A 13,472-nucleotide genomic window follows, 5' to 3' on the forward strand; every position below is an offset into this window, starting at 1 on the left:
TTGATTAAAGCTATGCATTTAAATATTACCCAATGGTGAATCTAGATGCATAATTAAGGTTGTTATTTGTTTGAATCCATTTTATGTTTACTCAAAGTATTAACATATGAGGATATGCATAATGTTGCAGCTTCTTTTAACATGTTTGCTATGTGTTGCGTCTCCTTTGAGTTCCCGCAAGTATACAGATCGCAACGTAGTAATAAAAGATCGATCCCACGAGGAACGGGTTGAGTTCACTTGCTACTTTACTCTTAATGATGTGTTTACAGGAATACGAATACAAAAGTGATTAATTTCTATTTATGCTAAGGTTAATGTTTAATTAAAATTAAAGATAAGTTTGTAGTCAAATACTTAGAATAATTAATCATAAAGACAAGTGTGTAGTAAAATACTTAGACTAATTGATCATACACAGGATTTTCCCTTTCTATGCAAAAGCTTGTAATATACAATAAAGAATTCTTTAATCACATATGGTAAGATATGATTATACTATCTATTATATGTTTTTCTACATATAACAAAAACCTTATCCTATTAAATATTAAACCTAATTCTTATTCTTTAATTATTTCAATAAGACAGATTTAATTTCAACAGAAATAAGTGAAATATGCATATGTAAATTCAACTCAATGAACTAAATCTCTTTGATCTTTACTAAACTATTTCCTTCTGAGAATATAATCTAGTAATTTTGATTAAACAAAGACCAAAAGATAACTTAAGGAATTTTTATTGAATACTACCAATTAAAATTGTTGCTTTGCATAGAAGAGTTATGAAGAACAACATACAACAAGTCTATAAAACAAGAGAAAGAAGTAATCTAACTCAAGCCTCCGGAGGGCGTCACACCTCGAGGAACTTCTTGGTGTTTTTGGCACAATCAATAACAAGTGACTCTCGTCAATCTTGCTCTAAGTACTACTAACACACTTCTCCTAATACAATCTAAGTGTTTCTGTTTCTGAGTCTAATTTTTACTATGAATCTCTATGTCTGTCTCTTTTTTTCTTTCACTTTGATTGCTATTTATAGAGGAGGAGAGTGATGGTGGTTTTGGTAGTGATTGGTTGGCCAAGAGGTGCTTGAAGTGACTTCTCTTGGGAAGAGTCCCGACCCTTGCATGGAAAGATATGATCTTCTGATGAAAAGGCATCAATTACGTCTCCTGGAAATCTTGACTCGCGCTCGCGCTTGTAAAGGTCGCGCTCGCGACTTCTGCTCCAAATGCTTCTGCCTCTCAAAAGTTCTTTTCGCGCTCGCGCATATGGAAGTCGCGCTCGCGAACTTTGCTGGCAAACCTTCTGCCTCTCAAAAGTGCTTTCTCGCGCCAGTGCAGAAGGAAGGTGCGCTCGCGACTTCTGCTCCAAATGCTTCTGACTCTCAGGCCTGCTTTTCGCACCCGCATATGTGAATCTCGCTCTCGCGACTTGCCTTTTCTGGGTGTAGGTTGCACGCACGACCTCTGGTAGCGCTCGCGACTTGGGCATTTTTCTTTGTTGCGACTTGCTTCGCGGCACGAGGGCTGGATCAAGGATTTCTTCCATTTTTTCAACTTGTTTTGGCCCTATTTTTGTATAGAACAAATCTTTGCTCCAACTGTGTTCCTGAAAATTACTTTGAAACAAAACAACACGAACAAACGTAAAATATATAAAAACAATCATGCATTCATGCAATTTATATTAAAATAACATAACAAGATTTGCCTGCTTTGCGAGGCTATCACTATGGGCACTGGGTTGATTAAGTTCATTGGATTGAACTATGCTGATTGGTCCAAACAAATCCATTATCAGTTAGGAGTTCTAGACTTGGATTTGGCATTAGTCTCTGAAAAGACAGCAGCCATTATAGAGACCATCACTAAAGCTGACAAGTCCCATTATGAGGCTTGGGGGCAGTCTAACAGGCTGAGCTCGAACTTAATGAGGATGACAATGGCTGAAAATGTTAAGCCATCAATGCCCAGAACAAACGATGCTAGAGAGTACATGCTGAAAATTAAGGACTACTCCCAATCGGACATAGCTGACAAGTCCATTGTAGGATCCTTGATGAGTGAGCTAACGACCAAGAAGTTTGATTGGTCACAATCCATTCATGATATTGTGACTGGCATGCAGAATTTGGCAGCCAAACTAAAATCAATGGGAATGGATGTGAGTGAATCTTTTTTATTTCAATTTATTATTAACTCACTTCCTCTTGAGTTTGGTCAGTTCCAGGTGAATTACAACACCCTCAAGGAAAATGAAACATTCAAGAAATCAAGTCCATGTTGATACAAGAGGAAGGGAGATTAAAGAAATTGAAGGAAAACTCTATCAATCTCACATTTCATAATGGAGATAGTAGCAGCAACAACAAATCAGGGAAGAAAGGCAAGAAAAGGGACAGTGCCCCAATGAAGGTTAATGAGGGCCAAATCCGTAAGAAGTTGAAGTGCTACTTCTATAGGAAGAATGGTCACTTTAAGAAGGACTGTCTTAAAAGGAAGATTTGGTTTGAAAAGAAAGGGATTCCTTTTGATCCAACCCATAAACGGAACTAAAAAGGTTTCTATATATGGGGAACAGAATGAAGGCACGAATAGAAGGAATTGGGACTTATAGATTGATCCTGGACATTGGTTGTTATTTGGATCTTGAAAAGTGTCTCTATGTTCCTGAATGTGCTAGAAATTTAGTTTCTGTAAGGAGGTTGGATAATGTTGGTTTCAGTTTTAAGATTTGTAATGGTGTTTTTTCGTTATACAAACATAAGTACTATTATGGTTCTGGTACTATGATTGATGGTTTGTATCGTTTTAATCTTGATGCTGAATTTATTGAATCCCTATTTAATGTTGAACACAATATAGGTAATAAATGTAGTGCACATAAAGAATGTTCTGCTTTCTTGTGGCATCAAAGGTTAGGTCACATATCCAAAGAAAGGATTTTGAGGTTAGTGAAAGGTGAAATCTTACCTCAATTAGACTTCACTGACTGGGACGTGTGTATAGATTGCATTAAAGGTAAGCAAACTAAGCACACATTAAAGAATCCAGCCACAAGAAGCAATGAATTGCTTGAACTTATACACACTGATATATGTGGTCCTTTTGATGTTCCCTCTTGGGGTGGTGAAAAATATTTTATTACCTTTATCGATGATTTCTCACGGTACGGTTATGTATATTTGCTGCATGAAAAGTCTCAATCGGTGGATATTCTTGAGATATTCATTAATGAGGTAGAGAGGCAGTTAAATAGTAAAGTTAAAGTGGTGAGATATGATAGAGGTGGTGAATATTATAGTAAATTTAATGAAAATGGACAATGTCCAGGTCCATTTGTAAAGTTCCTTAAAAGTCGTGGCATTTGTGAGCAATACACAATGCCGGGTACACCTCAACAGAATGGTGTAGCTGAAAGTTGGAATCGTACTTTATGGAAATGGTTAGGAGTGTGCTGAATAATTGTACTGTACTTTTATCATTATTGATGCATGCATTAAAGACTACTGCATACTTACTTAATAGGGTTCCTAACAAAGCAGTTCCTAGACCCTTTATGAACTGTGGACCGGAAGGAAACCTAGTTTAAGACATCTTCATATTTGGGTTTCCCTAGCAGAAGTCAAGATATATAATCCACATGAAAAGAAGTTTGATGCTAGAATGGTTAGTGGATTTTTCATAGGATATCCTGAAAAAGTCAAAAGGGTACAGATTTTATTGTCTTAACCATGGTACGAGAATTGTAGAATCTGTTAATACTCGTTTTATTAAAAATGACCAAACTAGTGGGACTAGTGAACCACGTAAAGTGAATGTGCAAGAGATTCAGATTGAAAATTCAACTCAGGTGGATTTTCCTAATGTCTCTTCTTCGGTTATTGTTCCACTTGTTGTATCACGGTTTAACAACATGGTTGAACAATAAAACAACATTCCGAACCCACAAAATGGCCATATAAATGATGAACTAGTAAATAATGAACAATGCACGAATGATCTAGTGGTTTCACAAGAAATAGCATTACGGAAGTCACAAAGCCAAAGAAGGCCAGCTATTTCTAGTGATTATGTGGTTTACTCACTTGAGCATGAATGTGAATTGAGCATTGATAAGGATTCAGTCTCTTTCCAGAAAGCCATGGAATGTGATAATTCTAAAAAGTAGTTTAATGCCATGAAGGAAGAAATGCAATTAATGATTGATAATAAAGTCTGGGATTTAGTCGAGTTGTGTGAGGGGTCAAAACAAGTTGGTTGTAAATGGGTTTTCAAGACAAAATGGGACTCTAAGGGCAACATTGAAAGATATAATGCCAGACGTGTTGCTAAAGGTTACACTCAGCAAGATGACATTGATTATAAAGAGACCTTTTCTCTAGTTTTCAAAAAGGACTCTTTAAGAATTATTTTGGCTTTGGTGGCTCATTATGATCTAGAGCTTAACCAAATGGATGTGAAGACAACCTTTCTTAATGGTGACTTAGAGTAGGAAGTATATATGGACCAACCAGAGGGGTTTGTGGTCACAGGAAAGGAAAATTTGGTGTGCAAGTTAAAGAAATCAATATATGGACTGAAGTAAGCTTCCTGTCAATGGTATCTTAAGTTCAATAATACCATCACTTCATATGGTTTTATAGAAAACACTGTTGATCGGTGTATTTATATGAAGGTCAGTGGGAGTAAGTTCATCATGTTAATCTTATATGTTGATGACATTCTTCTTACTGCGAATAATGTTGGGTTGTTGCATGATGTAAAGGGTTTTCTCTCTAAGAAATTTGAAATGAAAGATATGGGAGAGGCATTCTTTGTGATAGGGATAGAAATATTCCGTGATAGATCACAAGAACTGTTAGGATTGTCTCAAAGAGCTTACATTGATAAGGTATTAGAGAGATTTAGAATGGAAAAATGCTCCCTAGGAATAGTTCCAATTCAGAAGGGAGATAGGTTTCAGCAAAATGCAATGTCCTAAGAATGATTTGGAACGTAAAGAGATAGAGTCTATTCCATATGCGTCAGTGATTGGGAGCTTAATGTATGTTAAAACATGTACTCGACCTGATATTAGTTTCACTGTAGGAATGTTAAGGCGAAATCAAAGTAATCCCAGGATGGACCATTGGAAAGCTGCAAAGAAAGTACTTAGGTATTTACAAGGCACTAAGGATCATATACTCACTTATAGAAAGTCCAGCCATCTAAAAGTGGTGGGATACTCAGATTCAGACTATGCCGATTGTGTATATTCGAGAAAGTCTACATTTGGCTACTTGTTTCTCCTAGCTAGAGGAGCAATATCATGGAAAAGTGGAAACCAGTCTGTTATTGCTACTTCCACAATGGAGGCTGAATTTGTGGCATGCTTTGAGGCCACTGTTCATGCATTGTGGTTGCGGAACTTTATCTCAGGTCTAGGCATTGTCGACAGTATAGCTAGATCGTTGAGAATTTACTGTGATAATCTCGCAGCTGTCTTCTTCTCTAAGAATTACAAGTACTCTAAGGGTGCAAAGCACATGAATTTAAAGTACCTATATGTGAAAGAAGAAGTGCATAAACACAAAGTGTCAATTGAGTATATCGGTACTGATTTGATGATAGCGAATCCGCTAACTAAAGGCTTACCACCCAAAATCTTCACTGGCCATGTTGATAGATGGGCATTATAGATAAGTCCTTGTTAGCATGATGTTTAAACTTGTATATATATATACATATGGTTATTTTGCTCATATTATTGTGACATTTGTGAAGTCAATTAAAGATGTGTTTTGCTTATTTATGTGTTATCCACATTATAGATGTATACAATAATGGTTTGGGTGAGATAACAATGAAGTTGATTGTAACAATGTATTGTTTATTGAATAGTTTCTCCATTGAAATTTTATGAATTGAGGTGGTCTGTGATATATGGAAGGAATCATGTCGATTAATGACTTGTGACTGTCATAATTCGATAATTTTAATTATAATTAAGGTAAACATGATAGACTTAAGAAATGCACATGGGCCAAGTGGGAGATTGTTAGATTATTTAGTAATCTATATGTGGCCCATGTAATTAAAGGGCTGGTTCTAATTAAGGTGGTCCAAGATAATGGTTATTGGGCTTAATGGATAAGGACCAGTTAGGGTTTTAATACCCTTCCTCTGCCTTATAAAAGATTAAGGAAATCAACAGCGTAGGTTAAGAGAGGGTGATGGCTACCTCAAACACATACGGTGATAGATTGTTTGAGAGAGCGTGGAAAGAAACTTCCATGCTGTTGATAATTCTCTGACCATTAAGAGAACACTTACGGACAAAAGGCCAGAGTGAAGAAACATAGATCTGCTGTTACGGTAAGAATCGAATTGCCACAACGAGGTAATCCATAACATAGATCTGCTGTTATGGATCAAGGTATGTTTTCGCTTATTGTGTATTCTTATTGAACAAATTCTATGAACCGTAAAATCTAGGCTATATTAAAGTTATTTTTAACAATTGGTTCCTCTAAAAATCTACTGAAATTGCACCTTCCATGCACGTTGAAGAAGCTCTTTACATGCATAAATCAAATATTATTTATTTATTCATTTATTTTGATATGAATAAAATAAAAATCCAATGACATAATGGGCAAAAACTCCATAAGTTAAAGGATTCAATAATAATAATAAATTAGTATATAATTCAATAATAAATTGAAATATATGATTTTTCAAATTTAAAATTAAATAACAAATTATAGAATTAAATTGAAATCTAAGCTTTTATTTTTTGAGTAATTCTAAAATTAAATTTATTCTAGTATAGTACTCAAATTAGAAAAGTAAAAGCATTAATTTTGAAGTACATGCCAGGAGCAATAGGGAGCCCAATTTCACAAAGCACAAGAAGAGAATTTCTTTTTTTGTTTTTTTGAAAAGAGGAAAAAAAAAATCTACTGATGACTAAAAAAGCTAATGGATCGCGTCACAATTGAAAGCTTGATTAAGAATCGCTGGCCAATAGCTTTTGGTGAAATAATTTTTGATTTAATTTTCTTTAGTTTTCGGTAAGTAAAAGGGTTTAATATTTGCAAATTAAAAATGAAAATAGGATATGAAGTTTCGTTGATTTCAACGAAAAGAATATTTTATTAGCCTTAGGTTTTTCTTTTTCAAGGGGAAAGGGAAAAGTATATTTAGTTTTATATTTTATAGGTTTTTATCCTATGTAATTAGTAGCTGAGTTAAAATTAGATTCTTTTGAATTTTAAATTACTTTGCCCTTAAACGGGCTCCTAACACATACAGAAAGTCTAATCTGCCAATATCACGATAGAAGGTAATTGTTTGGCTGAATACGTAAATTTATCCGTAGTTTTGTAATTTTATGGTACTCTGAACTTTACAGATGATCTATTGTGCATTTAAATTTATAAATTTTAGTAATATTAAGTACTTTTCAATAACAATATTAATAATTTTTAAGATTTTTGACTATTATCTGCCGAATATCGACTTGATATGTAGTTAGTATGACTTTTGAAATAATAATTTTCATAAATTTCAACTTTTTAACGAGTGTTTAATTGATCTAATTTTGCATGATGAAGTGTTCGAAAAAATAATTTGAAAAATTGAAGTGTTTGATAAGTGTAATTTTATAAATTGAAGTGTTTGACAGGTCAAAGTAAAAAATGAGCATGCTACAAGATTAAAATAAAAAATTCAGAGGTGAATTTATGTGTTGAGCTGTAATTGTTTTCACCATATTTTGAATTTAATGGATATGGACTTGAGTTATATGAGTTTGTATTTTATTTACATCTAAATCAATTAATTTGCCATTAAATATTTGTGCCCTATAATTAGTTAATTAATTTATTACCGGTAAATATCAGCAAAAGTTACCTATAAATTGTGGCTCAGTTGGTAATACAGGCTGAACATATAGAAATAATTCTAGAGTTCGGCGAAGAGAAAATATCATAGCATGAGTTGATTTACATCAATGCACATCAAAGAAATTAAGGAAATCGGGGATTTAATAATCATTTGATACTCTATAAAATTCAAATTCAAGGCAGAAAAAGAGTCTTACCATCAATCTTAATACTTTAACTCCAAATACATAACTCCAAGAATCAACTTAAAAGAAACGATCAACCAAATCAAATAAAGCAATATTCAATTTCAACTACAACAAAATCAGGCAATTTGAAATTCAATTCCTTTCTAGCATTGTCTTTTTTTTCCAAACTTTGTCAATTTATAATTTGAATTGTTGTTAATATAATCTTTTTCAATTTCAACAGTCTTCTTGCAATTCTTATTCTTTGTACTGTCTATTTCATTTAGCATTCGGTGAAGCATTTACCTTATATCTAACCCGTTACAATCTTCTGGTTAGAAGTTCATAGAATAGATTGCAAAATTTGGCACGTTCACTTACAAGCCATTTGTGTAACCTTAACCGTTTTTATATGTGACCAGGAACATTAAAGAAAAAAAAAAAAAAAAAAAAAAAAAAAAAAAAAAAAAAAAAAAAGACTAAAGAGTTTTTAGTTGTAGGTGAACATTGGAAACGCACAAGAACCAATATCAATAAACTTAAAGCTCTCGACAACTTTAGATTTGGTATAATACATAAATTCACTTCTGAACTTTTTTAATTTAATATTGTGGCAATGTTAATTTTATTTTGACCCATTAAACATTTCAACTTATAAAACTACATCAATTAAATACTTTATTTTTCAAAATTATTTTATTAGACACTTAAACTTACAAAATTATGTATTCGATCCTTTATATTTGTGTGTGTATTATTACCAAATTTTATAAGTTTAAAGTAACATAATTGGTCATCCAAAAAATGTAGGATGCTACAAGGTTAAAATTGTAAAGTTTAGAGGTGAATTTATGTATTTGTTCCTTTATATTTCCTTAAGCTCTATTAAATTTTTGTCTCTTTCCTCACTTTAAACCCCAATTTCCCTTTAAAAAATATTGAGGATTTTCCTAAACTAAATATTCTAACCTGAAATCACCGTACCTGATGCTTATATATTCAAACTCGAATTACTGTTATATTTTATAAGCCAAACAGCAAAAATTAATTAACTTTTAGTTCTAAAATATAAATTTGACTGTGTACTTTCGCAGATTATCCTTATGACCTTCTGAATTTTGCAAGGTTCAATCATAACATTATACTTTCACATTTCAATAATAACAATGCCCCTCGTAATAAAATATAAAAGTGCAGGATTATAATTGAATCCCACAAAATTCAAAGGAATACAAAAAGAATCGATAAAATCTCGGGATAAAATTTATGTATTAGGCCTTAACTTTTCTATACTATGAACTAAATCACGATGTCTATAAATGGCAATATTTTTTTTGAATATTTAAATTTGTATATTTGCTTCTCTTTTAGCAAAATTATGTATAAGTTATTAATTTGGTTATTACCGACTGCAACTTAGTGAGGTTTTCTGAAGAGAGGCTCATTATTGTGCTCTATAATGTTGTTGGTTCTTTGATTCTTTTAATCTGTGTGTTTGCTATTATCCTTGCAAATTGGATAATTGCATTTGTCAGATGACAAAGAATCATGAACATGCCTTGTATATCAAACAAGATAATATTAACTTTCTTTCTTATTATTTATCACATCATTGCAAGAATGACTTAACTAGACTCAGTATATGATTACATTCACGGACCAAATTAATGAAAAATAATTTTATTATCTTTAACAACGTCTAACAGTTACTAAAATAACTAACAATTATAAAAATTGAAACATAGCTGAACAAGCCACGGTCATTGATCAAGTTGGATTTCCAATTCTATTTTAAAAACACTAGTTACAAGTATTTGATGGGTTCTAGCACATTTGAGTAAAATGTTTGCGGAATATAAACTTTCACCACAAAGAAAGTAAGATGAAAATTACGTCCTCAATGTATTAGTGGTCCTTATAATTCAATCCATAATATATTTAATTGTCTTATATCAATCAATCATGTATTGAGATAGTTGAGAATCATCTTCAATGGAATAATATCTTTATTACATGTTGCCTTCTCAGGTCCCATTAACCACACAACTCTTTGATAAGTAATTAATTTATATAAAAAATATTCTATATTTTAAATAATTTACATTTTAATAAATTTTAGAATCCTTGTAAATTGTACAAAATTTCTCTCTTTTTTTAGTAAAATAATCTGATTACATTGACTAATATTATTATAAAATAAATATTTATATTTAAAACATGTTTTGATATGTAGGAATTGTTCGAAGGTTATTCCTACTTTATTCTTTTTCCTCGAGTATATGATTAAGAATAACCTTTATTTCAACAAAAAAATTTTAACTTTTATTGGTTTGATTCGTGGAAGGAGCCATAAATCCGGAATAGACAAATCAATCTCAAAATTTTATATCTTTTTGCATGAAGAAAATGGAAAAAAAAAAAAAAAAAAGAAAAGTCTGTCTGATTCAGGTGAAAGGAAATTTGAATTCAAGTCGTACAGATTTTGTGACAGACTATGGCTCTTGTGAGTACCTGGATGGTTTTTACAAGAAAGGAGGACGGATATATTGGAAACAGGGTGGGACTGAATTGCTGGTAGACATTGCAGAAATCAGGATGACTGGTTCAGAATGAGTTTGAACGTTTATGCGTGTTCAATATATAGTTAAGGATGTTTTTTCTGTCTCTAACATTGCACGTGATAGAGTTCATCCTGTCCCTCAATTCATTTGCTCAGGTTGCGAGTGACAGTTTGCAATTCTTTGTTTCTATTTGAAATATCTGAGCTTTGTGCTTATTTTCAAAAAGTGAACTTGAAAAATATCCAACGCGTCTTTTTGGATTTTAATGGGCCTTTTTCCAGTTGGATTTTTTGGACTTTGTGTGGAAATAAAAGCACCATAGATCAGGAGAAATTCTTGAGTAGATTTCGCCCCATTATTTTACCAGTAGACTAAACCAATATTAGCTCGGTTACTAAATATTTATTACATTTGACAAAATACTATTTTTTAAAATATTTGTGATATTTGTAATTTCAGAGAAAAATAATTTTTTTTTCGTGTTTACCCATTGTATATGACCAACAATTATTATTTCAATTTTTAAAAAATTCGGTGTTTGGATATATTAAATTAAGGGTGATATAGTTAATTTATTAAATAATTTATTGTAACTTAGACAAATTTAATGATTTTCTTGAGCGACGTGAAATTCTAAATATAACAAATATTTAAGAGGAGAGGTATATATATATATATATATATATATATATATCCCTCCGTCCTAAAAAGATAGTCTACTTTTTTTATTTTCACACAGATTAAGAAATATGGTTAAAGGACAATTTTATTTATATAACTTTCCTATTATGCCCATCTTAAATAACACATAAGTAATTGTTATATTGAAATAATAACTAAGAATTAATGAGATTATTGAAAATAAGATAAAATTTAATAAGGGTATAGTAGACAATTTACGGATTAATTATAATGCAAAAAAGGAAAATGAACTATATTTTGGTACACAAAAGAGAAATATAAATTATCTTTTGGAATAAAGAGAGTATTTCGTTGCGGCATCAATTGCTTAAAAGTCAAAAGTTGGGAAAACAACCCAATTAAAGACTAAATCATCTTCTTAATAACATTTGCTTTTAATTATAATCTCTCTTGTTGAAAAATAAACTCCTTTCTTTTCCTTAACCAAACGGCACAAAGGAAAAAAAGAAAAAATTTGTTACGAGTTTTCTCTCTTCTTTACTTCACTTTCTTTGTTCTTTTCTTTTCTGTACTAACTGATATTTAATTTGATTGTCAAAAAGTGCATGGCTATAATATTATGTATGCATCTCCTCCCCTCTTTCTTTATATTTGATTGATTTCTGTGTGTGGAGATTTGAACAAGGAGCAAAAGTGAACTAGAAAAATTTTTATGGATAGAAAGTAGGGAGGCATGTGTAAATCTTGTTGGCCTCTACATACAAAGGTTTGAACAAAGAGCAAAAGAAATTGAAACATTTCTCTTCCTAGCTTCAATTTCCATGAATCCAATAATGGGTAGAATCACAAATCTGACTTTTTTTTTTTTACATCATGATATTAGATTTAATATTTAATGAATTTAAAATCAAATGACAAGGCATGATATTAAACAAGGGTTGAAGCAAAACTGGTAGTCATGAATTTTGAATTATCTATATCCATATCCATTCTTGTACGCGTTCTAAACCCATTTAAGTATTCATATCTAGCATACTTATATCCAACCCATTTATAGAAGGCTAAAGGTGTACTCTAGCCGTAGCAAAAGGGGGCGGCGCTATTGGACTAGGGTGTGGCAGCCACAGGGGAGTTGGCAACTGACACATGCTACCTATAGTCACTACCAACTTGTGGCTGCTGCAAATGAGAGTGTGGCCTCAGCACACCCTTGCCCTAGTGCCACTTGGCTTAGTCTAATTTGCTCTAAATTTTGCCTCATTTTCAGAATAAGCCCTTATGTTACGGACAAATTCCGTAACCGTGCAAGGCCAGCATTGAAGAGCGTACCTAGCTGTGTTTCAACCTGCATGGGTTGGGGCGGCTTAGCGGATTAGGCGTTGTTATGCCCTAGTGGTCCTTACTCCATGCAAAGCCTGCGTGCAGGCGGGGTATTGTGCCGCGGGGACAACTGGTCGAGAGTTGGGCCGCTCTCCTGATGAGCCCATGGCAGGGCAAAACCAGTTCGGTACGGTATGGCAAGGCTTGCCTCGGAGCTATGCGGGAGGGCTCCCGGGGCGCCGCACGGGCGCAGTGCTGCGCGAGACTCTATGCCCGTGACAGAGTGGTATTAGAGCAGACTTGCTTTACATCAATGCCCAGCAGTTCACTCGATGATGCACAACTCCAGGGCCAGCGTCAAAAGTACCGCCCTGTGTCTTGTCTCCTCGTGGTGTCGAAGCAATGGCGGAGTCCTAGGCACCACAGCTCCGCGTGATGTCCGAGCAATGGCAGAGTCCTAGGCATCACACATCTTCGGGCGATGCAGATGGCGGCTAGGCATCGCACCTCTATCCGGTGTCAAACCAATGGCGCAGACCTCAGGCACCGAGCGCGTATTTCGGAGCATGTGTTTCGGGGGCAGGCATGGCTACATAAAGCTAGAGGAGTGGGTCGAAGTGGGGCGTAAAGCAAGGACGGTCCAAGGGCAAGTCGACTTCCCTCGGCACGAGGACGTGCCTGGTTTTGAGTGGGGGAGGATGTTATGGACAAATTCCGTAACCGTGCAAGGCCAGCATTGAAGAGCGTACCTAGCTGCGTTTCAACCTGCGTGGGTTGGGGCGGCTTAGCGGATTAGGCGTTGTTATGCCCTAGTGGTCCTTACTCCATGCAAAGCCTGCGTGCAGGCGGGGTATTGTGCCGCGGGGACAACTGGTCGAGAGCT

This window comes from Jatropha curcas, chromosome 7 (assembly GCF_041381405.1).
Source record: "Jatropha curcas cultivar XTBG-Jc1 chromosome 7, XTBG_Jcur_1.0, whole genome shotgun sequence".
Taxonomy (NCBI): domain Eukaryota; kingdom Viridiplantae; phylum Streptophyta; class Magnoliopsida; order Malpighiales; family Euphorbiaceae; genus Jatropha; species Jatropha curcas.